Here is a 25998-nt window from a genome sequence, read left to right as displayed (position 1 = left end):
CGGATTTCTGAGTTCGAGGCCAGCCTGGTCTACAAAGTGAGTTCCAGGACAGCCAGGGCTACACAGAGAAACCCTGTCTCGAAAAACCACAAAAAAAAAAAAAAAAAAAAAAAGAAGTCCTCTCAAAATAGAATTTTGAGTCCTGCTAATTTATATAAAGCTATACCTAAACACACACACACACACATATCCTGAGCCCAGACCCCCAGAATGTGACCTTATTTAAAAAACAGTCATTGCAAATACAATTAGTTAAGATGATGTCATACTGGAGTGAGGTTGGCTGTTAAGCCAGAGTGGTGCCTGGTGTCCTGAGAAGACAGAGAGAATACCATACGAAGACTGGGACAGAAATCGGAGTGATGACAAGCCAGGGCATGCCCATTAATTGCCAGCTGTCACCAGAAGCTGGGAGAAGGCTCTTGAACACAGTCTTCCTCCTGGCCTTCAGAAGGCCTCAGATCTGCTGACTGCCTGACTTCACATGTTCAGACCCTCTGAAGAAGCCAGTGGGAATGGACTGTTTCAGTCTCGTCTGTCAGGGGAACCAAGAAAATCTCAAAATACAAGTGTGATCCCTTCATCCTCCTGTCTGGATAACATCTATGGTTCTCCATTTATTATAGAGCAAATACCAACATCCTTACATGGGTTTATGAGGTCAGTATAGAACCAGGCCCAGCTTCTCCTCACTGGTCCCAGATGTTCTGGCCACAGCCATGTTTCTTTACATCTTTCATCTGTAAGTCCACCCACCCCAGGGCTTATGTGCGAGTGTTTCCCTCAACTCTGTGAACCCACCAGCCTGCTTCACTCTTACTTTTATCAAAGTGTCCTTAATTCTCTGTCTGAACACCAAACTTGCTTCCATCACAGAGCTTCGGTGTAACTTGTAATAACAAGTGAGTGTCCCCCAGCATGGGTTGAAATCAGAGCAAGACGTATCTTGACCTGCTACACACTCAACTATTAAATTAGTGCCTGGCACAGAAAAAAGACACTCAACAAATACTTGTAAATAACTTAAGGAATAGCAAACAAATGTGTTCAAAGAACACACTGGGGAGCCGGAGAGATGGCTCAGCAGTTAGGAGCACAGACTGCTCTTCTAGAGGTCCTAAGTTCAATTTCCTGCAACCACATGGTGGCTCACAACCATCTGTAATGGGATGCAGTACCCTCTTCTGGTGTGTCTGAAGAAAACAACAGTGTACTCACATACATTAAATAAATAAATCTTAAAAAAAAAAAAAGACGAAGAAGACAACACTGGTTAAAACTCTATACATTGTAATGCCATGTAATTCCTCCTTAGAAAGATGTATATAGCATTCTTTTAATTTTCCTGCAAGCCTCTGCCATAGCACAATAAATATAAAATAAATGTCGTTTCATAGTAGTTTTATGTAATTTAATCAGATTTAAATGTCTTCTCCAGTACAGTATTGTTAATAATTACACAGTCATAAACAGCTATTAACTTACATCACTGTTTCAAAACTTCACCATGATTACATAATTATTTCTCCTATTCTACTAATAGCCTAGTGGATGTCAAATAGTAACAGTTTTCATCATGACACGTTACTATGGGTTGTATCATTCTTTCTCCTCTAGAACGATCTACTTGACATGAAAGACAGAATATTCTCATAAATCATACCCACATAAACAAAAATGAGACTGCTATGTCAGTTAAATGAAGCAATGACTTTCTCTGACCCAAATGAGAGACCAGCTGAGCGTAGACCTGGTGCAGTGACTGGGGGAGCCACCTCTGCAGAAGCAGTGTGGGCAACTTCCAGATGGGCTCCTGCATGCAGGAGTACACCAAGATGTTGCGTAGCACAGAAACAACGTCAAAGAACATCTGTAATCAGCCATGCAAGTATCAGTGTATCTGTGCCTCAAATCTTGATTCAAGGAAGTACAAAGTGATGAGAATGAAGCTGAGCCACAATCCCATATATTAGCATCTGTGAGGCCAATGCACAGATTCTTCTCATGCAGCTACATCACCCCCTAACCCAGGATGCTTCCTAGGATTGTAACAACTGTGTGATTTATATCCAGGGTAGGGGTACGGGGTTCGGAGAGGGGGCAACTCTCTTATCTTTGCATTCAGTACTTAATATAGACGCTGCTAAGAGGGAGGGATCTGTGGAACATTAACAGAGATGTCTCAGCACTCGGACATTCTGAATTTCCTCTGCAGCCCTGCAGGCCTGTGGCTCGATCACAATTGCCTCATGCCCATGAGGTCATGCCCAGCTGACCTCTTCAGAACGTGATACCCTGAAGCGCAGCTGTAAAAACAGAACACTCTCTAACAACTTCTTGTGCGCCAGCAAACAACAGAATGTTCTCTCGATTTTAGGGAACTAACGCGTTCATAAGGTTGTACACAAATACAAACGGAAGTGAATGAGTCTCAAGTTATAGAAATGTATCTTCCTATTTCCAAACTATTTATTTAAAAGAAAAATGGACATATGGGCTCTGAATTTACAATGATAGCATAAAATTGAACAACTGGGAGAGCCTAAAGTCTCAGATTAAACCTCTGACACTATATAAGCATCAATAGTTAACACATGTATGCATTGCTTCATGGTACATATTGCCCTACAGAGTACTTTTAAGTTGTTTTTAGATACAGAGTCTCACTAGGGAGCTCTGGCTGTCCTGGAACTCACTGTATACACCAGGCTGGCCTTGAACTCACAGAAACCCACTGGTGTGCCCCAACACCCAGCAACACACTGTTCTCTCACTTGATCAGTTCTAGGTTTCTCCCCCATCCTGTCACTCTCATTGAAGGACACTTTCAGTGGCTCACACTGGCTTTCTTACTTTTTTTATACACTGAAGCTGCATGAAAACAAAACAAACCTCTAAAGGCTATAAATACCTGGAAGGTAAGTCACCTCAACCTTCTTTTTAAATGAGACCAAAGTCAAAACAAAGGAAAAGAAAATTAGTAAAGACTGTTATTGAATGTTATTTATTAAATGTCAAAATATGAAATCATCTGTACTCTTCCCAAAAGAGGAATCAGCCACACTGGGTTCAGAGGTTTCCACAACCTGGTCCCTGGCTCATTAGTGTGTTCTAAAAATTAAAAGCAGAATCTTAGTTATATGGCAGTGGCCCAAGCTCAGACGTAAACCAGGAAGTGCCCATAAATATCTCCCATGCAAATCTAGGTCTGGAGTCATACACTGGGCTATTCTTGCAGATAAATTTGCTCTTTATGGAACTCACACCCTAGTGCAGCAGACACTACAAATGGCTCCCCATCATTCAAGGGCCCATTTTTAGAATTATTTTCTTATTTTTTCCTATTACAAAATAAACTCTATGCTCAAATCCATTAACTCGGGAAGCTGCAATGTAATGCACAATAACTATGTTAGACTAAAGATGCAACATTTAAAATATCGGCAACTGTAAGTATTTAACTGATTCAAAATAAACATACCTGATATGGCTCTCCTCTGTTCCTTAGACACTTAGCCTGACTATGCTTGGGTCGTTATCAATAAGCTGTAAATGAAACTATTCTTCCACAGGAGTGACTGGTGCTAAAATGCAAAAAGTCCATGTCCTCAAGGGGAACAGACGGGTCCAGAATAATCACCTATTCAAATAATGTAACAATAGGATTAAAAACCACCCAGTTCTGGGTGTGTACACAAAGCTTCCTAAGCATGCTGACACTGCTAAACCCCAGAGCATAGAGCAACTTTTTTAAAAAGTTTACTTCTTTAACAGAAAATTAGTTCTACAATGTCAAGTTATTGGCCACTGCAAAGACGTAACGCTTCCCTGTGCTCCTTTTTATATAACTGATACAGAACTGCGGCAGAGTTATAGCCAAGAAGTAAACCATGAATATTCCTTCCTGTTTATTCCGATACATATCTGTCCCTTAGTTATCTTGGTATCTCCCAAGTTTTGCCTTCCAAAGGTCAAGGCACTCTGAGCTGGCCTTGCCCCAGTCCAGTGTCACAAGCTAAGTGGCTCACAGTTTTACTTCCTGGCAATACCAATAGTGGCAGTCCATTCTAGTATCACCCAGATAACCACCTAAAGTAGCAGGAGCTGCCCCAGCAACCAAGACCCCATGACCAACACCAAAAATGCTAATTCATTTGACAATTCCCAGTGTATAAAATCTTGTCACAGTCATGGATAGACCCTCGAGATTATCTATTGTGTTTGCAGGGCCCAGACAAAAAGAAGATACTGAGGTCCTTGTTTAAAATTTTAAAATTCAGGCCTACTACAGTGGAGTCAAACTTAGGGCCCCGCTGATCCTGGGCTCCACTGTGATTGTACAGGTGGCAGGCAAGGTGAAACCTGCCCCGTTCAGCACTTCACTAGGCACTAGGCACAGGCGCAACCCATCATCCTGACTTCTAGAGAATCAGCATCAGCAATCATGTTGGAATCACATTTGGTTTTGTTTGTTTGTTTGTTTGTTTGTTTGTTTTTAGACACAGGGTTTACTCTGGGTAACCTTGGCTGACCAGAACTTGCTCCGTAGACCAGGCTGGCCTACTCAAGAGATCGCCCTACCTCTGCCTCCTGAATGCTGGGATTAAAGGTGGGCAACCACTAACCGCCAGGCATATTTAAACTCTTAAAGGCACTTCAGATCTCAGACTAATAAGTAGAGCCTACAGGTTAAGTGCTGGTGAAAATCATTCTGCATCAAGTGGGCTGCTTGCCACCTCCCCCTAAAATGTCTCCTCTTGTAAATCAATAGGGTGATGCAATTTTTTTTTAAAAGACTCTCATTAGATGAAAAGCAGTTTGTCAATGACTAACACAGTAAGTAGAGCACCAGGCCTGCAGGACTGCCAAGCATCCTGTGTCTTTCAGTACTTCCATTTAATAAACGTTTATTGTGCACCTATTATGCTTACATTTCATTTTCAGAAGCTCAGGTATTGTTTCGTTGTTGCTGAATTTAAAATTACTTGACAAAGAGAATGCTGAAACTTGGCCAGGAATGTAAAATGCATCTGACACCCAAGAGATGACCACAACATTTTTCTCCTACTGCTCCTCCATTCTGCACCTGTACATGGAGCCAGAGCTCAGGGGGAGGCATGGTTGGAGGCATCGGAGATAATGCGAGGACGGAGCAAACTCGGCCTGATTGCAAGGTTCCTTAGGAAAGGGTACAGTAGAGAGCAAACCCTTTGTATAAGAAAATAAGTGTTCCAATAAATCACTTAAAGAAGCTTTAATTACGTTTTTTAAAATTTTTCAAATTATAATTCTATGTTCTTCTGCAGTGTTTTTATGATTTATTTTTTATTATTTATTTTATTTCCCTCCAAGAATGCAACTTCCCAGCTTAGAGTTGAAAAGACATTTTCTATTGCTCTCAGGAGAGCTGTAGGGCAGCTCTATGAAGGCACATGAGCTTTCTGCACCATAGAAAGTATTTCCTCTGGCTGGAGAGATGGCTTAGTGGTTAAGAGCACTGACTGCTCTTCCAGAGCTCCTGAGTTCAATTCCCAGCAACCGCATGGTAGCTCACAACCATCTGTAATGGGATCCGATGCCCTCTTCTGGTGTGTCTGAAGACAGCTACAGTGTATTCATATACATACATACATACATACATACATACATAAAATCTCTTTTTTAAAAAAAGTATTTCCTCCAAACTAGGTATATCTATTCATGGATGAAATGAAGCACGTATATTTGAGCCACAAATATAGATCAAATGTTGGTTTGGATAAACATTATAAAAATTCTAATTTGGTACCACTCAGAAGGACTCCTCATAAAATGGTTTTCACACAAGTGTATGTTACTCTCCTGACAATTATGAGATTTCGTTAATGAGTCTAAGGATCCTACTTAGCACCTCCAACAAGAAGGTGCATAAAACCTGGAGATTATTGTTAATTCAAATCTGGAGTAATTGATCCTTATAAATCCACTACTAAACAAATACCTCCATAATGCTAATGTCATACACGGACAAGCTGATTTAGAAGCGGTTAAATCATACAGAACAAGCAATGTACAATGGGCTCAAAGATGAAATTCCCATGTACTTCAATAGTTTACAGGACATCCAATGTTCCTCCTGCCTATGTCAGTACAAGGACAAGAAAATCACCTCCCAAATTTAATCGTTTACTAATGTAACATTCTTCTATTCCACTGAGATTTTAATTCCCATGGTCTTGTTTGCTCTTCAAATTGTTAAACAATCAAGATTGCATCATGGGTGCAGCTGAGTGGTAGCAAGCTTGCCTAACATTCTTTAGGCGCTGTGTTTGATAAGGTGTGCTAGCATGTGGTAATGCCTACACAATGATGTCAGCCCCCCTCAACTACAACTTGCCCTGGTTTTTATGCTCCAAGTTTATTTCCCTGAGTAGCCTCCTATATTCTGTAGAAGTTCAAAAGAAACAAAACGATCCTCCCACACACACACCAGAAAGAAAAAACAAGCAAGCAAGCAAACAAACAAACCAAAGACATGATTTCAAGACCCACAGGTCTTACTTAAAACTCTTCTCAAATAGCCTTAAAATTCTTCACTGCATAAATCAGTTGACAGTTCCCAAGGCTAATAACATCATATGTTACACATATGGGCTAATCATGTGAGGACATTTAAGCTACGCTTTCAAAAGCACAGGTCAGTGTAGCAGAACACAGAGAGAAAAGTGCGTGTTCCACAATATTCCCGGGTTTAATAGAAACTACTACACAGTATTTTCATCTAACTAAAACCCTGTCAAGTGTTTGACATAAGAAACCTCAGTAGACCTCCCAGTGAACTTTGGCATTTTGGCTGTGTGGCCAGAAGAACAATCTCCCATGACAAAGCCTATTCATGAGTCAGCCATGGAAATAAGCACAATGCTTGCTTAGCTGATGGCTCTTCCCTTTATCGTACTGGCAAGCATGCGCGACACGGGCATCCGCGGTACTAAATTATAGATTGTAATACTGAATATCGTTCTAAAATGCAGTTTCAAGGGTTATGTAAACATGTCTTATTAATAAGCCTAGGTTGACGTGCTTTGGTTTCAGTTGTTTTAAGTCTACCAGGGAGAAAGAGATCAGCAAAATATCTGCAAATTCGAGATAATACATCCACAGCTGCTGATGTATTACTGTCCTAAGTTTGCAAAATGGTTCATATTAAAAAAAAAAAACACAGAAAGAAAAGAAAACCTCACTTTACCTAAACAATGGCTTAAATGACTATGAAAGTGTCTGTCCTGCAGGGTCCCCAAGCCTGATATTTAGGTTTTGCCCTAGATGCCCTTGTCAGTATTTCCACAACAAAGTCAAAGGTGGCCTTTGGAAGGAGGGTTAAAGAGGAGGCTTCCTGTCAGGGCTTTACAACAGAGAATCAACAGAGGCCCTATGAGGTCAGCATTATTCAGCACTGGGGCCTCCTTTCCGGGACCCCTCCGGATGCTCGGGGTCCCCAGGCTGGGCGGTCCGCGGCCAGTTCTCACCCTGGCTTTCCGCCCAGGCAGCCCCTGCCAGGCCTTGCACCCAGAGCCCTTGCGCAACCAGGGTGCTCCGCATGGGCCCCGAAACTAGGCCGGCCGCTAGAGCAGCGAGCCCCACTTTCTCCAGGCAGGAAGGGGGGAGGCGGAGAGCATTTCCTGTTGTGCACTGACAGCCAGGGAGACGTCATCGCAGTCAGCTCCTTCGGATGGCCGCCCCTGGGCCAAAGGTCAGCTGCGGGCAGGGCGGGGGCGCGCAGGCGGGGGCGTGCGCTGAGGCTCCCGCTGCAACGCTGCGCGCCCCCGGGTCTGCAGTCCCGCAAGAAGCCACCTGACGCCCTACCCTCCTGCAGGACTCAACTCCCGCCCCCCACCCCGCCCCCCACCCCCAGCCCCGCCCCGGCAAGGCTGAAGAAGCACTCTTCCTTGCCCAATCTAGATTGCAGTTTCCCTAATAGGACTCTCCACCAGGAATCCTTTTTTTTTTTTTTTTCCTGGTTTTTCGAGACAGGGTTTCTCTGTATAGCCCTGGCTGTCCTGGAACTCACTTTGTAGACCAGGCTGGCCTCGAACTCAGAAATCCGCCTGCCTCTGCCTCCCGAGTGCTGGGATTAAAGGCGTGCGCCACCACGCCCAGCTATCAGGAATCTTTTAAAGCATCGAAAGTTACCTGCCTTCCCCCTTCCTCCCCTCAAGCCCCACTTTTTATCTCCAATATTGATTCCTTAAACAACTGACACATGGCAGAAATGAAAGCTGATTTCCATACTGCGCACCTCCAGTGAAGTCGAAGACAAGCAGGAAATGCTATGTTCTCATTAAATACCCACTACACAGCATAAACTTCCACCTACTGAGGTCTTTAATGCTCGTAATTCATTTCTTAAAAGTCTCCTAAAATCTATTTGGTCTTGCTCTTACCCTGGATAATAACAACAAAATACAGGACCAAAATATTTTAAGGGAAAAATGATTGATTTATAGTTTTTGAGCCACTGATTTTTTTTTCTTTAGCCTCAATTTCCAGACTTGTATTTTGTTTCAAGCCATAACCATGATAACCCTGGGTAATTCTACAAGTCAGTGGGTTAAGGTTAACAGTGGTTAAAAATAAGACCATAAGGTATTGTATAATTATTATGAAATAAAAACTGAAATAGTTTCCTTTCAGTTTGTTAATGAGATAGATTGTTAATTACAAGAAAAAATGATGACTTCTGTTCTCATGACAAACCGGTATAAAGGCACTGAACCACCGTCTCTGAACATTTCAACTATGCAGAGTTTCGCAGGACATGATAAGAGACATTTACAGGCTTACATGATGACCTTCTGCAATGGTAATTTCTCGATATAAATCTTTGGAGTAGCAGGTCTTCCTCATTGACTGAAGCGGGGAGGCAGCAGTATACACAAAGGTAAGCTGAATGAGAAATGTCTATCTGCTCAATTTGCTATGAACCTTAAGCTGATCTAGGACATAGTTTTTTTAAACATATTTAGGGTTCTGTATACATTATTTAATAAACAACTTTTCTAGCTAGGTGACCTAAAACTTGTGATCCTCCTGCCTCTAGCTTTTTAGTGTTGAGATTATAGGTATGTACCATTGCAATGCAGGGATCAAACCGGGTACTGTCTCAACCAGCTGAGCCGCAAGTCAGATCCATGACCTTCCCTTTGTAAAAGGTTACAAACTTTTTTATGCTAAATGGGCATAAACATGGAATCTGATGAATGTCAACTGCCATATTCAATCCTCACTGTCTAAGGCAATATCAAAGGATGCCATTATAGTGACCCAAAACCAATGTGTCTTTGACCACTTGTCTTTTCACCTTAACACCCTAAGAAAAAAGTAGGGTTTTTGCATCATCAGTTTAAATTTGCATACAATTTACATAATATTAAAATATTCCATTTACTCCGCAAATAATTAAACTGTCAGTCAGAAATAAGCTCTGAGTATTTAAATGTCCACTCAGCTGGGGAGCCAACAGACTTGTAAAGACCTGAACTATGCTCTATGTTACCTCTGCTCTGCTTCAGGGAGGCGATGCCTTACTGTGACTCTTGGCAGGGTCTAAGAGATAATCATTCCAAATTCCTTGTTTCCTTAGCATGGACATAACAACTTATAAAGCAAGTTTTCGATTCATTTTATCTTTATATGTATGGGTGTTTTGTCTGCACCGCATGCATACAGTTAACCACAGATCAGAAAAAGGCACCGGATTTCCTGCAAGTGGATAAGGGATGGTTGTGAGCCACCACGAGGGTGCTGGGAACCAAACCAAAGTTCTCTGCAAGATCAATAGGTGCTCTTAACTACAGAGTCATTCTCCAGACACAGAGACACACACACAGCAACATTTAAACCCCAACAGTGTTGAAGCATCCATCCTTGCTTAGGGGAGGGAGCCTATTGCATCTGATCCCAGGAAAACCTTCCATGTTTTGTCTGTCTCCTGAGTGATCCCTCTCCTAGGAGTTTCAACGCATACCCCCATCTCAAGTGTTGTTTTATTAAGTCTGCCCTAAACATTTCTTTTGTTTTTCTTTTTTCTTTTTATGAGTGTAGATTGTTACTTACTCTTTCAAATCATGTCACTCGTATAAAATTAACAAGCCATAAGCTACAAGTGACTGCCCAAATACTACCTAGGGTCAGTGAAGATTTTATTCAAACTTCATGCTCTCTGGTTTATATTATGTTCCTGATGATGACTCTGGAAAGAACAAAGAGGATGGTTAAAAATTCTCCTGTTTTATAATCCTAATTACGGACTAAATGAAAGTAATACCATTATAAATTTAGCACAGACTGAAGATAGAAAGACCAGTAATAGCAGCAATAAAGCATATTAACTTGTGAATAAACATATTAATTGTGAACACAGACCATAATATTGAACTATGGCGTCTTCTGGTTCAAGGTGCTTTTTCTGCTCCATGAAAAAGAACAAATGAATGGGAGATACAAAGATACTGTATGGGATAACTGATTTCACCTTCTCTTTAGAAATGGGGTAGGTAGCAAGGCAAACTAAAGCAGGTGTGACTTAGTCCCCAGGACTACAAGTTGTCCAAGCACCATTTGTCTCAATGATACCAGGATGAGGTTCCACCATCATCCCTTCAGCCCTTACAGCTCTAGAAAGCTGTTACTGTATGTTCAATTAGTAACAGGGTTAGGAAGCACACCAATGTGAGACAGCTCACCTCCTTTGTCAGCCACCAGCTCCTATTAACATTTCAGAACAAAAACTTTTAATTATAATTTATTTTATACATGCTAATAAAATTTAAATTATAACAAAACCTAAACTATAATAATGGTTGAACATTGGTATTCTCACACACACTGAATGAATCCTGAAAATTAATGACACATATACTACTCGGTGTTTACACTAGCCCCACGCAGAGTACACTTCTCCAAAAGCTAAAAATGTGAAGAAAGTTCAAACAGGATAATCTCCATAATCATTAAAAAATCTAAACTCAAAGTACCTATTCAGGAAATGAGAACTCTTAACTTCAGTAATATAGAATCACTAACTCTATTATGAGGCTAATATATCATTTTTCAATATAGATTCATTTGTTCTATGACATGCATGCCTGCTTAAATATTGACTTTCCTGGCTATTTATCTTCTCTACTAGGCAATGTAAGCAGGTAAATTCAAACTAGTTTTCCAGTAGACACCATAGGTAGTGCAGAGTTTAAGTCATAATATTTTAAGGTTGTTGCAAAGATACAAAAATAGCTACATATTATACTGCACTGTATTGGGGGGGGGTCACACGATTAATGTACATGCATGAAATTCTTCCAATATTCTGCATCCCCGTTTTTAATGAGCAGAAAACATTAGTTTACCTTATCTTAAAGAGATAATAAATTAATCTAAGCATGCCATTGGTATGTTTCAGAGGTAGGGAAATGTAAAGGGGCAGGCCTGACTTACACCAGAGTGGACATCAAAGGATCCTCCATCCACCTCTCTGCCTTTAAAACTGAAGTCATTATTTTGAGACAGCCACCCCATTTCAAGACAGGCAGTATATTCTAATGGCAAGCCAACACAGAACCAGTATCTTTCACGTACTGCTATTTATAAACGCAATCGGATTTCCTGCATAGGAATTTCTAGATACCTTCCTTTCACCCATTTATTGGTTGCACATTTTTCAACTGTGCTTGCCAAGTTTTGAGGACCAAACTCTGGCCCAGTATAGATCTCTCCCTTCCTATGGTTTGGGGTAGTGGAATGCAGGCTCTTGAGAAAACTGTCTTCCGGTCTCTTTTTAGCCCACATAAGCATTTGATGCTGTCCTCAAAGCAGGGCCTTTCTGAGCACACTGCTGACTGCTGGCGCTTCCCTGCACTGTGGTGTTTATGCCTGTCAAATCAAGGCCTCACTCAAGCATCCCCTTCTTCCAAGAAATCTCTCCCCATCCTCCACCAAGGGTTATTCTGCACCTTGTTAATGTACCATCTCGGACTCTCTGCTGGTACTTCACCAGTCTCTTTTAAAAATAGCTTCCTTTCCTTTCTTTTCTGAAGCAAGCTAGAGCATACAGGGTTTGAGGACAGCAATGAAACACTCTATTTTCTACCAGATCATATTTATATCGCACATTATTTCCCCATTCATCTTAAGTATACTAGAGCTATTCTTGCTCAAATCCGCTTGAACCGAATGACTGTACAAGGTACCTCAGCTCTAGATAAGCTATCTATAAAATCTTAACAAGCATAGGCCCTTTCTATAATACATTTCTGAACCAGTTGGGGCCATCTTCTGAAGACTAAAGGGAATTGAGCAACTTATTTTTGAGATCTGATTTTAAAACGAAATCAATGCAAAACACCAGCCTGGAGTCAGTTTCAGACATGAACAATCCAATCCCGGACAAAATAATGAAAATGAAAACGTCCTATAAGCTGCAACAACTAGAAACATTTAGCCTGGGTGAAGAAAAGAGAGTAAATAAGGTGACCATTATCACCTAAATAACTGTAGCAATGTCTGCCAGACAATGGGCAAATTTATTCTGCATTGCTGCTGAAAATATGCTGCTCATGAAAAGAAATATCCCAAAGTAGGCAGAGCTTCCCAAAGAAAATGGTGTTTAAGTAGAGGCTGAATACACAGCCCAGGTTGAACTGTCCTGAATTATGTCTTCCATGGCTGGGGGTTAAATGATGGCTCCAAAGGTCTTATCTATTCCTACAAGAGACTTTACATTGCAAAGCACCAGGGCCATCAGTTAACAAAGCAAAAGCAATACATCAGGTATTATACTGAACACATTAGTCAGTATCATTTTAGAGACTTAAATGTGCTCAATAAGTTACCTCAGCCACACTTAGTACACATTGTATCACAGTGAGAGAAGAAAAACATCCGAGAGATTCTCAGCTGCCCCTAAAGGTGCAGAGGTGGCTCACACGTAAACTGTTAACTCACTAGGGAAACAAAGCACGAAACTAAGCTCTGTGTGCCACAGCACCAAGCCACGCGCATATTCCAAAAGATGCTACTCTTCAGCCCTCTCCCATCTTCTGTCTCATTTCCCAGGGACACTCACCTGTCAAATACAAATAACAGCAGTCATTTCCTTTATGCAGTGGTGTGGCATAATGTAAAACTTAAACCCAAACCAGTTGGCTAAAAGGCTATCACAAGTGTTAGGTACACAAGGAGACACTGTTTGGCTGTTTGTTTGTTTGTTTGTTTGTTTGTTTGTTGGCTTTAAGATGGACTCATAGAGTCTTGGCCAGTTTAAAAACCACAGTAATTATTATTGCTTTTGAAATGTCCTCTTCTTGTCTTCTATTGCCCCCTCTTGTATCACTCATAAGAATAAAAAGAGGGTGGTCAGAACAATTTTGTTGTGATATACATTTGTGGCATTATCCATTAAGGGATAAGACTTTCCCAGCCATTAATGATCACTGTCAGATTTCATTAGGTTTAACACAAGCAAACTCTCCCCAAACAGCACCAAAACTCAACTGATGATTTAACAGACTTGGAGTTTGTCCATTAGAAAACTAACATCCACACTGTGTGTCCAATTACTTGTTACATTCAATACTGTGGAGTGATATGTTTTTTAAAAGGTCATTTAGAATATTCTGAGCCACTTGGCCCATTTTAAAGGCTACACTTGATTAAATTTGGGACCAAGTTCATCATGCATATTACTAAGGTCATTTGAACAAGTAAACAGATTACACATTCAAAAACAATTGCCTTTGGATGTATTCTATTTCGTGGGGTTTCTTTATTTTATTTATTTGCTGCTTGAATACAGCTGTAACTAGCTCCATATTTTGTTAGTCTTGCCTGGTAATGATCTATACCAAGTTAAAACCCATGAGGAGGCATTATCAGAAGCTATGGAGATTCTGATCGTTATCTCCCTACAAACACATATTCTGTAATAAACTGCAGCAATAATAATCTGTCTCCTCAAGGAGGTTCTGCTAACCCTTGTCACAAACATACTGCTGTATGTTGGGTTGTTTTTTCCCTCCTGCAACTGAATTATTCTCAAAAGTTACTGTTGCTTTGCCTCTAAAAATAGCCTGATTCCCTTGTAATGCCCTGCTCTGTTCCCCAGAGGCAGAGCAGTGATCCCAGCAAAGCTACACTTTCACAGGCGAAAAAAAAGCCAACAGAATATGATAGATGTACAGTCACTTGGCCTGAGTCATTTTGAAAATCAATAATGAGGCAAGCAATAAAGTGCTGGGGTCAGGGTTTAGAGCCATCCATTCTGGTGGCTCCTCCAGCCGCACCGCGAGATTTAACGAGCCCATCCTCAGAAGAGCAGAGCTAGCATCTGAAATCTTCGCTTTTATTCCAAACGTTCTATACTTCTAGAATAAACTTTGACACATGGCTAAGGACACGAAAATAAACCAAATGTTTATAACCTTGTGGTTTTCTTCCTTCTTTAAAGACATGGAGACTATCCCAACTGTAAGAATCAAGGGGAGAAAGAAACAAAAGTTTGATCATTGCTCCTCGGGCAATTACAAGCTGAACTCCCCATGACCTATCTACAAAGTGCTGGGCTGGCCATCAGGACTGTCTCATGGGATGCTGCTCAAGACAGAGAATTTCACCACCAGCTTTGTGAGACAAGACAAAGTTTCGTTCCAACTCTGCCCTCCATTTCACTTGGCCCCCACGGGGCAAGGGTAAGTGGGGGAAAATAATATAGTCTCTTTTTTTACGCCAAGCTGGCCCACCAAGAAACATCCTTACACTTCCAACCTGTAAGGAGTCGGAGCCACTTCACCCAACTCTCTTGCAGAGTCTGTTGAGCAAAAACAAAAACAAAACAAAACAAAACAAAACAAAACAAAACAAAACAAAACAAAACAAAACAAAACAAAACAAAAAAAAAAAACGAGTGAGGGAAAACTCACTCCTCATACAGACAAATCCCAGTTCGAGTGACTATAAAGTCCCTTCTTCAGCCATCGAAGAGTTAGTATATTCACTTGGGTGAAAACAGAAAGGGGATTTAGGCCATGTCTTCAAGAGGTTTTTGTAACTAGAGAACACAGAATAAAACGGGAAACAGCAAAACACATTTGGGGGAAGCATCCTGAGGGACAGCCCATTGAGACGAGTCTAGTCAGGACGCTGATCCATTTAAGGTTCCTTCCCTAGGATGTATGCCTACCCCATCCTGCAGAGAGATAAAATGTCACATGACCACTGAAAACCACCATGGTCGGCAGGTTTTACTGGAGCCATCCTAATCTCCTACAAACTTTATCCATTTGAATAAGATTAAAATACAAATTCCAAATACAATCTTTGTGTCAGCATACTCACAAATGTATTTATAATACAAACTGATGTGTCATTTGAAAATTTTAAAAAAAAATGTGTTTTATTCTCTTGCCAGGCCTGACAACACAGAAATATTAAGTATTATTTAAATTCCTATGTGGTTCTTTTTTTTTTTTCCTTTTTCTTTCCAGGACGGGACCCTATGTTTGGTGCTGTTTTATACTCTCAAACCTCAAAAACTTAAAAGTAAATAGTTTTATAAGTATACATGGTTATATGTGTATATGTTTACATATATGTATATAAGTGCACATGTCTAAAAAAATGGGATATTTTAGGAGTAAGTTAAGTGATCTTTCAGTGTTTGTTTAAGTCCCATTAGGGCTAAGAGACTCATTATGCAAGCAGGAATTATTGAACACCTTGGAAAAATGTAGCACGGTAACTGAATTTGCCAGAAAACACTTCTAAATCTGTCTAGTAGAACGCAAACTGTCTAAGGACCAAGGCCCTCTTTTTACTATTCTGTTCCCGGGTGATGCCTCCATGTCTAGACCACCACCTTTTTGAAGATCACCAATATTTGCTAAATTAATAAGGAAAGCATTTTAAAGTCAGCAGCCCCCAAAATGCCCCCGTGGTGTCTCTTAAGTATACCTAAGGCCTCAGGGGTGAACACTGTTTCCCCAGATATTGAGACTTAGGCAAAGGTTCAAGCTGGGTAATTCAGGCACCAAGGGCTATTTTTAGACCAAAACCTTCCCACACCAGAGAATTCCGTTCACTTCACTAGTACAGCACACGGGCTGAGCTGAATGAGAAGTATCCAAGATCTTAATTGGCGGTTCCATTTGTTAACCGGTGAAGCCCGGTACATTATGACATTGTTTCCTAAACCATTTCAATCAAGAGTCTAACAGACCATTTGAAAATATCTCAGGAATATTGTACTGTCACAACAATTTGACTTCTTTTTGTGTTTTTATTTCAGAGTAATCTCCCTTAAAAACAACCACAGCTGCCTGGTACTCTCCCTCTCCAGGAGCTCAAGGAGATCAGAGCACATGTTCCCACCAAAGTTTCTAGATGACCCTCCATCAGATATTCCCTCCTTTCATAACCTCGGGGCAGTTGAGTAGATTTCACCCTATTCTGATCTCAAATCCAGGTTCCTGAAGCATTCGATCTCCACTGGATCCCTGGGGTGTGCCCACAGGTTGCTGAGGGAACCCATGTATTCAGCGGTAAAAATGGTTGGACTTTATATATTTTTATTTTTTTTTTTTGAAAGACTCACAATCACGCCCCATGGTTGGCACTGAGCCTTGAGTTCAAACCCTGCTCCACTAATGACTCAGTTCCTCTATTGTAAGCACAGAGATAGTAACACCAAATTGTCTCTGGGTGCTGGTGAGATCACAAGCAGGCAGTAGTACCTGCTATGGGGCCTGTCATAGGACAAGAGCTCTGTTAAACCTCCAATCCTGTCCTCCTAACTTATTTGCTAAATTGGCCCTGTGCCGATTTTTTAAGTGTTTTTCTTTTCCAGTCTGGTAATACCATAATTACAGAATAAAATGACATTGCATCCCCTCTAACGACGAAGTAGAATTTTTAAACTGATAGAATATGCAGACTAGGCGTTGGAAGAGGCTCGAGAAGCCATCTGTCCCAATCACTTTCCTTTCCAAATGAAGTCCGGAGAGCTGGGATGTCTGGCTTCCAGGTTGTCACAAAAAGTTCCCTGCAAAGAGAGAGCCAAGCCTTTGCGCACTATACTCTTCTATACCTTCCCTGGCTCTTGCCTTCCACTGCAGAGGCATGGCAACACATGTAATTTTCAGACAATTAAGAAGTTAAAATAACCTCAATTTAATTGCATCCAATTAACAAGGCAAATTAGCGTTTCATATGTACACTATTAAACTAGTTGTCTGGCTTCCAAAAGAAATAAAGCATAGTTTCAAATGAATCTCCCATTTTGGAGTACAAAGCTACTTACAATTTAAATTACCTTTCCAATAATCTTCCTTATATGGAATTAGATAGTGTCTCTATTTTAAAATGTTTTCACGACCTACCTAGGTAGGAATTAGTGGTGTTACTTTGTATCTATCAGTATTGTCTCTCTTGCTGAACACATATGATTTTCTATGTTTATATGTTTGTATGAGGGCATGTATACTTACACAACCTTAAGCTATTACAAATGAGGGTGTATCCACGTTTGCCTGAAGCCTAGGTAAGCTGCCAAAAATCCCAAGTTTTTGCTGGCCTTTCACATCAAGTGACTCTGCCCCAATGCATAAGATCTCCCATGACCTGCTTTCTTTTGCCAAATGAAGCTTTGCCTCTAACCCCGCCACTCGCTGTCCAACAGTGCCATGGACTTAGATACACCTGATTACCAATAAAAACAGTGTTCTAATAGCTTGCTCGTGAATCACCTAATCCTTAAACATTCCCGCCCCAAAGTACAAGCATCTATGATTGTATCTAAGAGCACTCTTACACACTGGTATTTGATGGTCGTTTTCACTCCATCGCTGTGACTATTTTCTAGGGTGAAACTTCATTGCTTCAAATAATAATGAGATAATTCGCCTAAAATGCTGCTCAGACCAGCATGGGCAATGTTTAATAAAGTATTTTAATCGCTTTGTTTACTTACTTCCAGTTAAGGTAACATTAAGATAAAGCCAGAAGTCTCACTGTCACACAACAGAGACAGCTTCCATATTGAACGCTCCATGGCACTCTCAATAGTCAGCCTCCACACTTGTGTGTGTGTGTGTGTGTGTGTGTGTGTGTGTGTGTGTGTGTGTGTGTGTGTATTTGTGAATTTTATGGCAATCTGACCAATTCCTTACCACCAAGAACTTTATAAACGTTCTAAATCACACACTTCAAAGCACTGTTGCTCGGGCCCAATCCTCAGGTGCATACCGACTTCCTTCATAGACTCTCAAGGTCCAAGAGATTCTAGAACCAGCTACCTTTCCAGGATTGCCTGACTCTCCCAGCCCCGCCCCCAGCCTATGCCCCGCCCCACCCCCTCCATTCTACCCTACCACACCCGTTCATTTCATTTATTCAGCCTTCAAAACTCCCAGTTTTAAATCCTCTCTTCCTTCCTTCTGTTCTTTCCAGTTTGGGAAGCAGGAAGCTTCCACTTTTATTCTTCCTGGACTTGGACGTTTTAATTCTATAGTATAAGGAAGGTTTACTGGTAAATGATACATCTTCCCCAGGCTAAAAAAGAAACCTGAAAGTTGGAGGTAAGTGATCTGTTGTCTTGCAGTGAGGTTGTCTACAGAGTCCGGACTTGGACTGTGGACTGACACTTACATTTTCCAGTAATAAATAAGATGGAGATTGTGTTAATAAAATGAGACAAGTGGAAAGGAAAGCTATCCTCACAACTCTTTGTTTCCAGTTCTTTTCCTTCAACATTATGTTACTCTGACCCCAAATCATATGGAATCAAATGCTGATATTTGCAGTCATGTAAATAAATTATCTGGAGAACTGTAAGCTTCGTTCTTCACTAGTTGTTGAGAAACACACAGTTCATACATGGCTCCAAAGATTAATTGGTTACTTAACACAAAGACCCTGATTTTAAAAGCTCTGAATTTATAGTTATTCATCAATTGGATCAATAATACAGGCTAATTCAGCTTATTAGAGTCCCCAAATAAATATTTTTGAAATATAAATTCCGTATGACTACAAATAGTAGTACAAACTGAAGTCAGCGCATCCAGTGCCATTAGAAACTTCATAGGGTCAGAACCGATTGACTGATAAACAAACACTACAAAGGAGATGTCTGTTATACATCTTCATCCAGCCCCAGGAAATTCACTTTCCTACAACCATCTTCTAGCCTGGCCAATAACAAGGCCATCAAACAGCCTGATTTGCTAGGAGCGGGCCTCATTTCTGCCTGGTTGGATAATCATTCATGCGGTCAACCTGCCTCCGAGGAGGCCTGACCCTCAAGGTCTGGCCTTATCTTGTTATTGCTTCTCTCTTGTTATCAGCCCCCCACCCCCATTGGCTTAATTTCAGCCCCAGGACACATGGACATCTCCCAACCTCATGACAATGACATTGTTCTTTCAAAATTTTCCCATCCACTTTTCTTTACTTGACCCTTTGCTTCCAGACCAAGGTGACATAAACTCCTCTGTGTATTGTCCACAGCACTGAAAATACATGCAGTATTACACATTCAACGCATGACCAATATCTGCCCACCCAACCCCTGATTTATCCTAGCATATCCTTAGTAGCTAACATAAGTCCCACCCATAGAAAATATATATACAATCCAAGACTAAATGATCAACTTGATGGCAGAGCATCTGTCATGGTTATGGGTGGGGAGTGGTTTGTTTTTTTTTTTTTTTTTTTTAAGTGATCCTGATTATTCCTGGCCCTGCAGTCAACCATCCTATGAACCAACAGTGATGACTCTCCACCTGATTCCTGCCCAGACTCATCCTTGAGGACAGAAGCATCATTTGTATCTATTCATCTTTGTGCCCAAGTGGCTGCGCCCTGATTTAAGCTAACAAGAAACCTAAAGTTATTGATTGAGTTAGACAGTAGATCACTTGTCAAATGATAGACCATACAACCTATGATAAGATCTTTGGTCCAGACCAATAGTGGATGATATGAAATATCAATCAGCTCTGGTTCAGTTCAAACACATAGCTAACCAAGGCCCATGTTACTGGATCACCACAGAGAAGTCAAATTTGAATGGGGACAAGAAACACATCCTCTTTGTGAAGTTTTAGATTATGTCACAACAATTTAATGCTAAAATAGTTTTCCAAATGCTTCTAAAAGCTGTCTAACACCTTTACCAAATACTGATTTTCAAACTGTTTCAAGTTTTACCATAACAACACAAAGGCAGCACCACTCTGCTGTGACACCAGGAACCAGTAAGAAAGTAACACCATTTCTCAGACATTTCCTTCAAGCACATACAACTTTGTTATCATAAAAGCCTTCCTATTGTTTTTTTTCTTTTTTATAAGAGATTTATTTATTTTATCCATATGAGTACTCTATTGCTCTCTAGACACACCAGGAGAGGGCATCAGATCCCATCACAGATGCCTGTGAGCCACCATGTGATTGCTGGGAACTGAACTCAGGACCTCTGGAAGAGCAGTCAGTGCTCTTAACAACTGAACCATCTCTCCAGCCCCTCCCTATTGTTTTTGAATACTCTATGTTCACCCACAGTTTCAAAGAAAAACCCTCACGAAAGCATCAGCATTAGTGAAGACCTTCAGTGATTAAAACAAACCCACTTAACCTGCACAGTTTGAGGTTCCAGATGAAACCCGAACTCCAGGAAGCAGAGTTAGCAAACTCCCTTGGCTCCATTCTCTGATGCCACTCTAAAAGTCACAACACCAACATACCAAGGCTTAGTCAAACCACAGACCCACAGTGAATTCACATGCAACTTCGTAAATGAGAAGTCTAATTCTGAAATGTTCAAGTAGATGTATACAGGAGAGCCACTTCTCCACCTGCAGGTCTGATATAAAGACTAAGGTAACACAAAGTTCTCCCTGCATTGGAGTGAAGTAATGTGTGAAAACTGTATGATAGCTAACAGGAGAGGAGCAAGCCTTTCGACCCACAGCACATATCCAACTGCTGTGAGCCACATTCCCTGTATTAGAACAGTCACCACGCCAGGTTTCAATAACTTCACATCTAATACTGCGCCACACTTTCACCATGCCAAATATTTTCTACCAGTCTTTCCTATGTTGAAGTTTTCAAAGTAAACTCTGCTAGCTACTGGTACCAAGTCAAGAGCTGAAAAGAAACACAAATAGCAAACTTATTATTTGTTGTTGTGGCTGAAATGAAGTCCTTAGCACACACACACACAGAGAGAGAAAGACATGCACACACAGAGACACAACACACTGCCGAAGTACAAAATAAAATTCATCATTTTACCAGAATAAGCATACGGCACTCAACCTGATTTCTGAATAATGTCACAGTGCCAACAGTTCAAGCTGACACATGCACTATTATTCTCCAAGGCACGCCTGCATATATGTTGTCTTCTGTTTTGTTTCATAGTAACAAGATCTGTAAACGCATCCCATGGAAAGGGAGCTGATCAATCAAAAGATTCTGCTAGGTAATCTTCCAATGTAGTCAAACAGGACCATTTCCTTATGTGACATGTTACCAGAAATAAATTCTTCTTATGGCATTTATTACAGAAATGTTTTATCTACGTCAATACTATTTTGCCAACCCCCCCCATCTAATCAGTTAAAATATAATCTGTCTTAAATTTATAGTATATAACAGTACATATCCTAAATATGTACTATCATTAATATTGACTACCATCCTCCTCAACTGTCCCAAAACAACTTTAATCTACTTAATTTTAAGCAACTTTAAATACATAAATATTAGTTGGTACTAATAGTTAATCTAATAAACTACAATCACTTAAACACATTACAGATGCCAACTGTGTTATGCTCCTCCTATTCTCAAAGCAAAAAACTATATTAGATAATTTTCAAAAGAGTCAGCCCTGTACTATTTATTTTATCATAACATTTATTATAATTATATATACTGTAATCGTAATGTTTTTTATTTTTCTGCACGAGAGAACTATACTGCCCACTTCAAGCCTAGTGGTCAAAGAGATAATGGCATTCGAAGCACACTGTCCGTCTGTGGATATTGCAGACTCCCTGACTGCTTGGCATAAAAATGCAGTTGTAATCTGATATCACGACTCGTTAGGGCTCCACCAGAATTTTCTCTTAGCAATAAAAAATGAGCTCCACCTTACTCACATGCACAGCGTTCCAGTTTTAATAAAGTGCTGGACCTGCATCCTAAAACTCAAACCCAGCAAGCTCATTATACAACCCTCTTAGGTAATTTGTAACATTGTATCTTGGCATGCCTATACTACACATAAGCAACCAGGCATTCACAAATCCTAACACATTTATGTATGTATGTAATGATATATGAATATATCTAAAACAACTTGGTTTGCTCAAGGACAAATAGAATCATTATCACTAAAGGAAATGGGTCTAAAGTTCCATGGCCTTTTTCTGGGGGGGGGGGGATACTGAAAATGTAATTAGTATGAATCTTATTAATACTTCAAGTAATTTCTGGGTTTGAGATTATTCACACAAAAGAAACTGCTGAAGAGAAAAACAATAGCCCTCGAAGAGGACTCTGCATTGACAAGAGGAAGAAAAAGAAGAAGAAGAAGAAGAAGAAGAAGAAGAAGAAGAAGAAGAAGAAGAAGAAGAAGAAGAAGAAGAAGAAGAAGAAGAAACAAAGACAGCCCTCCTGTGAGTTACTGAAGTCTTGCTTTGGAAGTGGAAGAAAGTACCAATATAGTTTTTAAATAAATTGAGTTATTTTTAAAATGGCAGAAAAGGAAGAACAAAAAAAAATCAGTTCAATTTTTCTATTATAATGAAAGGACCGGAAGCAAGCCTCTCTGTGTTCATTTTAGGCCTAAATAACTGTGCAGAGCATAAGGGTTTTGCAATGTCAGTTGCACTCACAGCTTCCTGTGTGAATTCTAAGCCATTACAGGTGTCCTGGGGTTTCCAGTGTAACCTATTATCAAGAGATTCCTCTGGTCGCCTCTATGCTAACCCCTCTGCCCTCTGCTCTCAGCCCAAGCACGTTTCTGCGGGTCTCCTCCAGGTGACTGTATTACAGACCCTTTCTCTTTGCGTCTCCGAGGTGAGAGCGCCCACTTTCCCTTGGCGAAGCAAGTCAAAAGCTTTCGCATTCAGAGGACTAGTTCCTGCAGTCCTTTGCACTTAGATGCTTTCAAGTAGGCGACTGAGGAACCACTACAAGAAACCCTGCTTCCCCTCGGTCTCTTCCCCACTGGAAGCCGCATCCCTGCAGCACAACATCCAGAGACCCTCTCCGACCTTCTAGCCTCCACAGAGACTGAGCATGGAGGGTTGGGGTCGCATTTTCTCCTGTCCTCTGCTGCACTGGATATGTTATGTAAGAGGGACAGGACGCGGGAGGCACATGCGTATAAAGCGCACCGATCTGTGATAACAGCTGGGATGGCAAGGCTGATCTGGAGTCATTCCCCCACCAAATACGACAGACACATCACCCTCAACACACACACACACACACACACACACACACACACACACACACACACAGAAGCTATGTTTTCCTGTCTTAGCCCTACCAGCACCAGACGCACAGAATGGAAAGGAGGGGGTTGGGGGTGAAGGGAGGTGAGAGGTGCGGCGGCAGCAGCACATCTGCTTTGATAGCAGCCAGTAGAGCTGCCGCGGCAGAGAGCCCCTCGTTAACCCCCTTCCTGTGGCTGCACCACGTCATGGAACATTCCCGGAACGGGCCAACGTTCCACCCACTTCAGGGAACAGACATAAAGGCGCAGACCCAGCTCCTCGCGGTGCACTGCCCAAACACACATGTTTCTTCCCGATCCCCGGACCAAAAGCACAAACAAGCATGCAATCCGCCCCCACCCGTCTCCACGCGCCGGGGGCCAGCCGGCGGCGGCTGGAGCCGCTCTGTGGCCGGTGCACCCGCAAGGCGAGGGCGCCTCCGCCTGAACCTTCCATGGAGACAGTCCCCTCCTTCTTCGCTTCCTTCCTTCCTTCTCTCCTTCCTTCCTTCCTCGCTCGGGAGGAGAAAGGAGTCACCGAAATGCCCAGCGCCAGCGCCTCCGCTGCGCTCGCTCGGCCGCAGGCCGGCGGCCCGGCCCTTGCCGTCCGCTCGCCCGCTCGCCCTCCCGCCCGCACCGCCCCCAGCCCTGCGCCGCGCCGCGCCGCGCCCCCTCCCCCGCTACCTGACAACGGGCCGCCGGCCGCGGCAGCCGCAGCGGTGGCCCGGCGGTGCGCGCCGGTGCACGTCCCTCATTAGTAACCAGGCACATTCCTGCCTCCAGCGCTCCCGCGCGGCCCCCTCCCCCCAGGACATTACGCAAAGCAGCCTCCCCTCATCTGCATAGAACCTCGGCCAGGGTATTCCCCGCATTTCCCAATGCGCCCGACCCCCCCCCCCCTTGCTTAGGTCTCCCCCATCCCCGCCCCCTCCGACCCTTACCCCGGGGCCACCAGGAAAGCGGCCGGGGTCGCGCGCCACGAAGGGGGCGATGGAGTTGGGCGAAGGCGATTTCAGGGTAAAGTGAAACAAGCTCGATCTCTGGTGCAGGCAGGAAAAACACAGAACCGAGGCCACTTACCGAGCCGAGAAGGGACCTAGATTCCCGCCGCTCTGCTCTGCCGGCGGCCGGTGCGCCCTCCACGCACCCCAGGGCTGCACCCAGTACCCAAGAGTCGAAGCGTGGAGGGAGGCTGCTACCCAGCCAGAGGACCTTTCAAGTTGCTCGGGCTCCGGGCAAGCTTCAATGTCCAAGACTCAACTTGGCAAATACTTGTGCCACAGTCACCGAAGATGTCTTTTTTTTTCTTTTTCCTTTTTCTTTCTCTTTTTGCGGAGACCCTCCTCCACCGGGGAGAGACAGCGCACAGCGGCGCCCCGCTCTCCAGCTCTCCACCCCCTCACCTCCAGCCCGCCTCCCGCCGGCCGCCAGCCTCCCGGCCGCGAGCCCCTCGGGCGGCTGTCAGCTCCCGGCAGTCCGGGTGACAGCGGCCGAAGGAGGGCGCGACGCGGCGGGCGGTGGGGGGGATCCTCGCAGCCTCGGCGGCCGCTCACCTGTAAAGTCACCGCAGCGCAGGAGGAGGAAGAGGAGAGAGAGGAGGAGGGGAGGAAAGCCCCCCGGTGCCCTTGTTCTTGCTGCCGCGGCTGCTCCTCGCCCAGGCTGAGCGTGTCTGGTGGGGGGTGTCTGGTAGCATTTCCTTAAGGACAGAGGGAGGGCGGGCGCGGAGGGAGGGAGGAGGGAGGGAGGCGATCCCCACCGCCAGCCCAGGCTCCTCTTGCCTTTATTTATATATTTATTTATTTTCGGACACTGTTAGGAGATGGAGCCAGGGCGGGGGCCAGGGCCGCCAAGCTGGGGCTTGAGCCGCGGGACCCGGGCCGCAGTTTGTCGGCGTGCGGGAGCCGCAGCGGCCACCTCCCCTCCGGGCTGTGGACGCACCGGGTTATTCCTGGCAGCGCCTCCCCGAACAGAAGTTACTAGGAGGAGTGCGCGGCGAGGGCGGGCGGGAGAGAGGGGAGGGAGGGAGGAAGAGGGAGAGACTCAGCCAGCGACGTCATCGGATCCCCCAGCGCGTCCCTGGGAGGGAGGCTGAACCAGAAAAACCAGTCTGGAGCAGGCCAGCGGGGCGAAGGATGTGCGACCCGGACTGGCCCCGATGCGGGCGCTCGGGGAGGGAAGGTCGCGGTCGCGCTCCCTTCCCTCGGAGCCGAGATCTCCGCTGAGAGCGGGTATCGGCTTGCCACGCAGAAACACTGGCGAGTCTGGAGCGGTCTGAGAATTTCCTACTAGGGTGTGGAAACCTCCTTCGCTCCCATCCCCTTCTCTCTCTAGCCCCCTTTCCCACGTACTGGTTCCTTGCCTTCTCCTAGGGAAGGAAACTAGGTGATCAGTGGGATCCTTGCGTTTTGCCCCGGTACTAAGGATTTCTCGCCTCTTCTCCCTCCAGTTGCACT

The 25998-nt window shown here is 43.1% G+C and overlaps 1 protein-coding gene across 8 annotated transcripts in view; it reads right to left on the bottom strand.

The window, feature by feature from the left end:
• Hivep2 (human immunodeficiency virus type I enhancer binding protein 2) overlaps positions 1 to 25539 on the bottom strand; it is a 184822-nt gene extending 159283 nt beyond the window's left edge. For 3 of the 8 annotated variants that reach the window (XM_021174414.2, XM_029482568.1, XM_029482567.1), the window contains exon 1: positions 24626 to 25539. The gene's annotated coding sequence lies outside the window, so the exon portion shown is untranslated. Of the gene's footprint in view, positions 1 to 23906; positions 24146 to 24229; positions 24316 to 24625 lie in introns of those variants that run through there. The other 5 variants (XM_029482570.1, XM_021174416.2, XM_029482569.1 and 2 more) reach the window with 5 other exon arrangements.
• Positions 25540 to 25998: the final 459 nt, after the last annotated feature.

This window comes from Mus caroli, chromosome 10, assembly GCF_900094665.2.
Source record: "Mus caroli chromosome 10, CAROLI_EIJ_v1.1, whole genome shotgun sequence".
Lineage (NCBI taxonomy): Eukaryota > Metazoa > Chordata > Mammalia > Rodentia > Muridae > Mus > Mus caroli.
The sequence above is the reverse complement of the archived record's forward strand: the minus strand, read 5'-3'. Positions and strand labels throughout refer to the sequence as shown.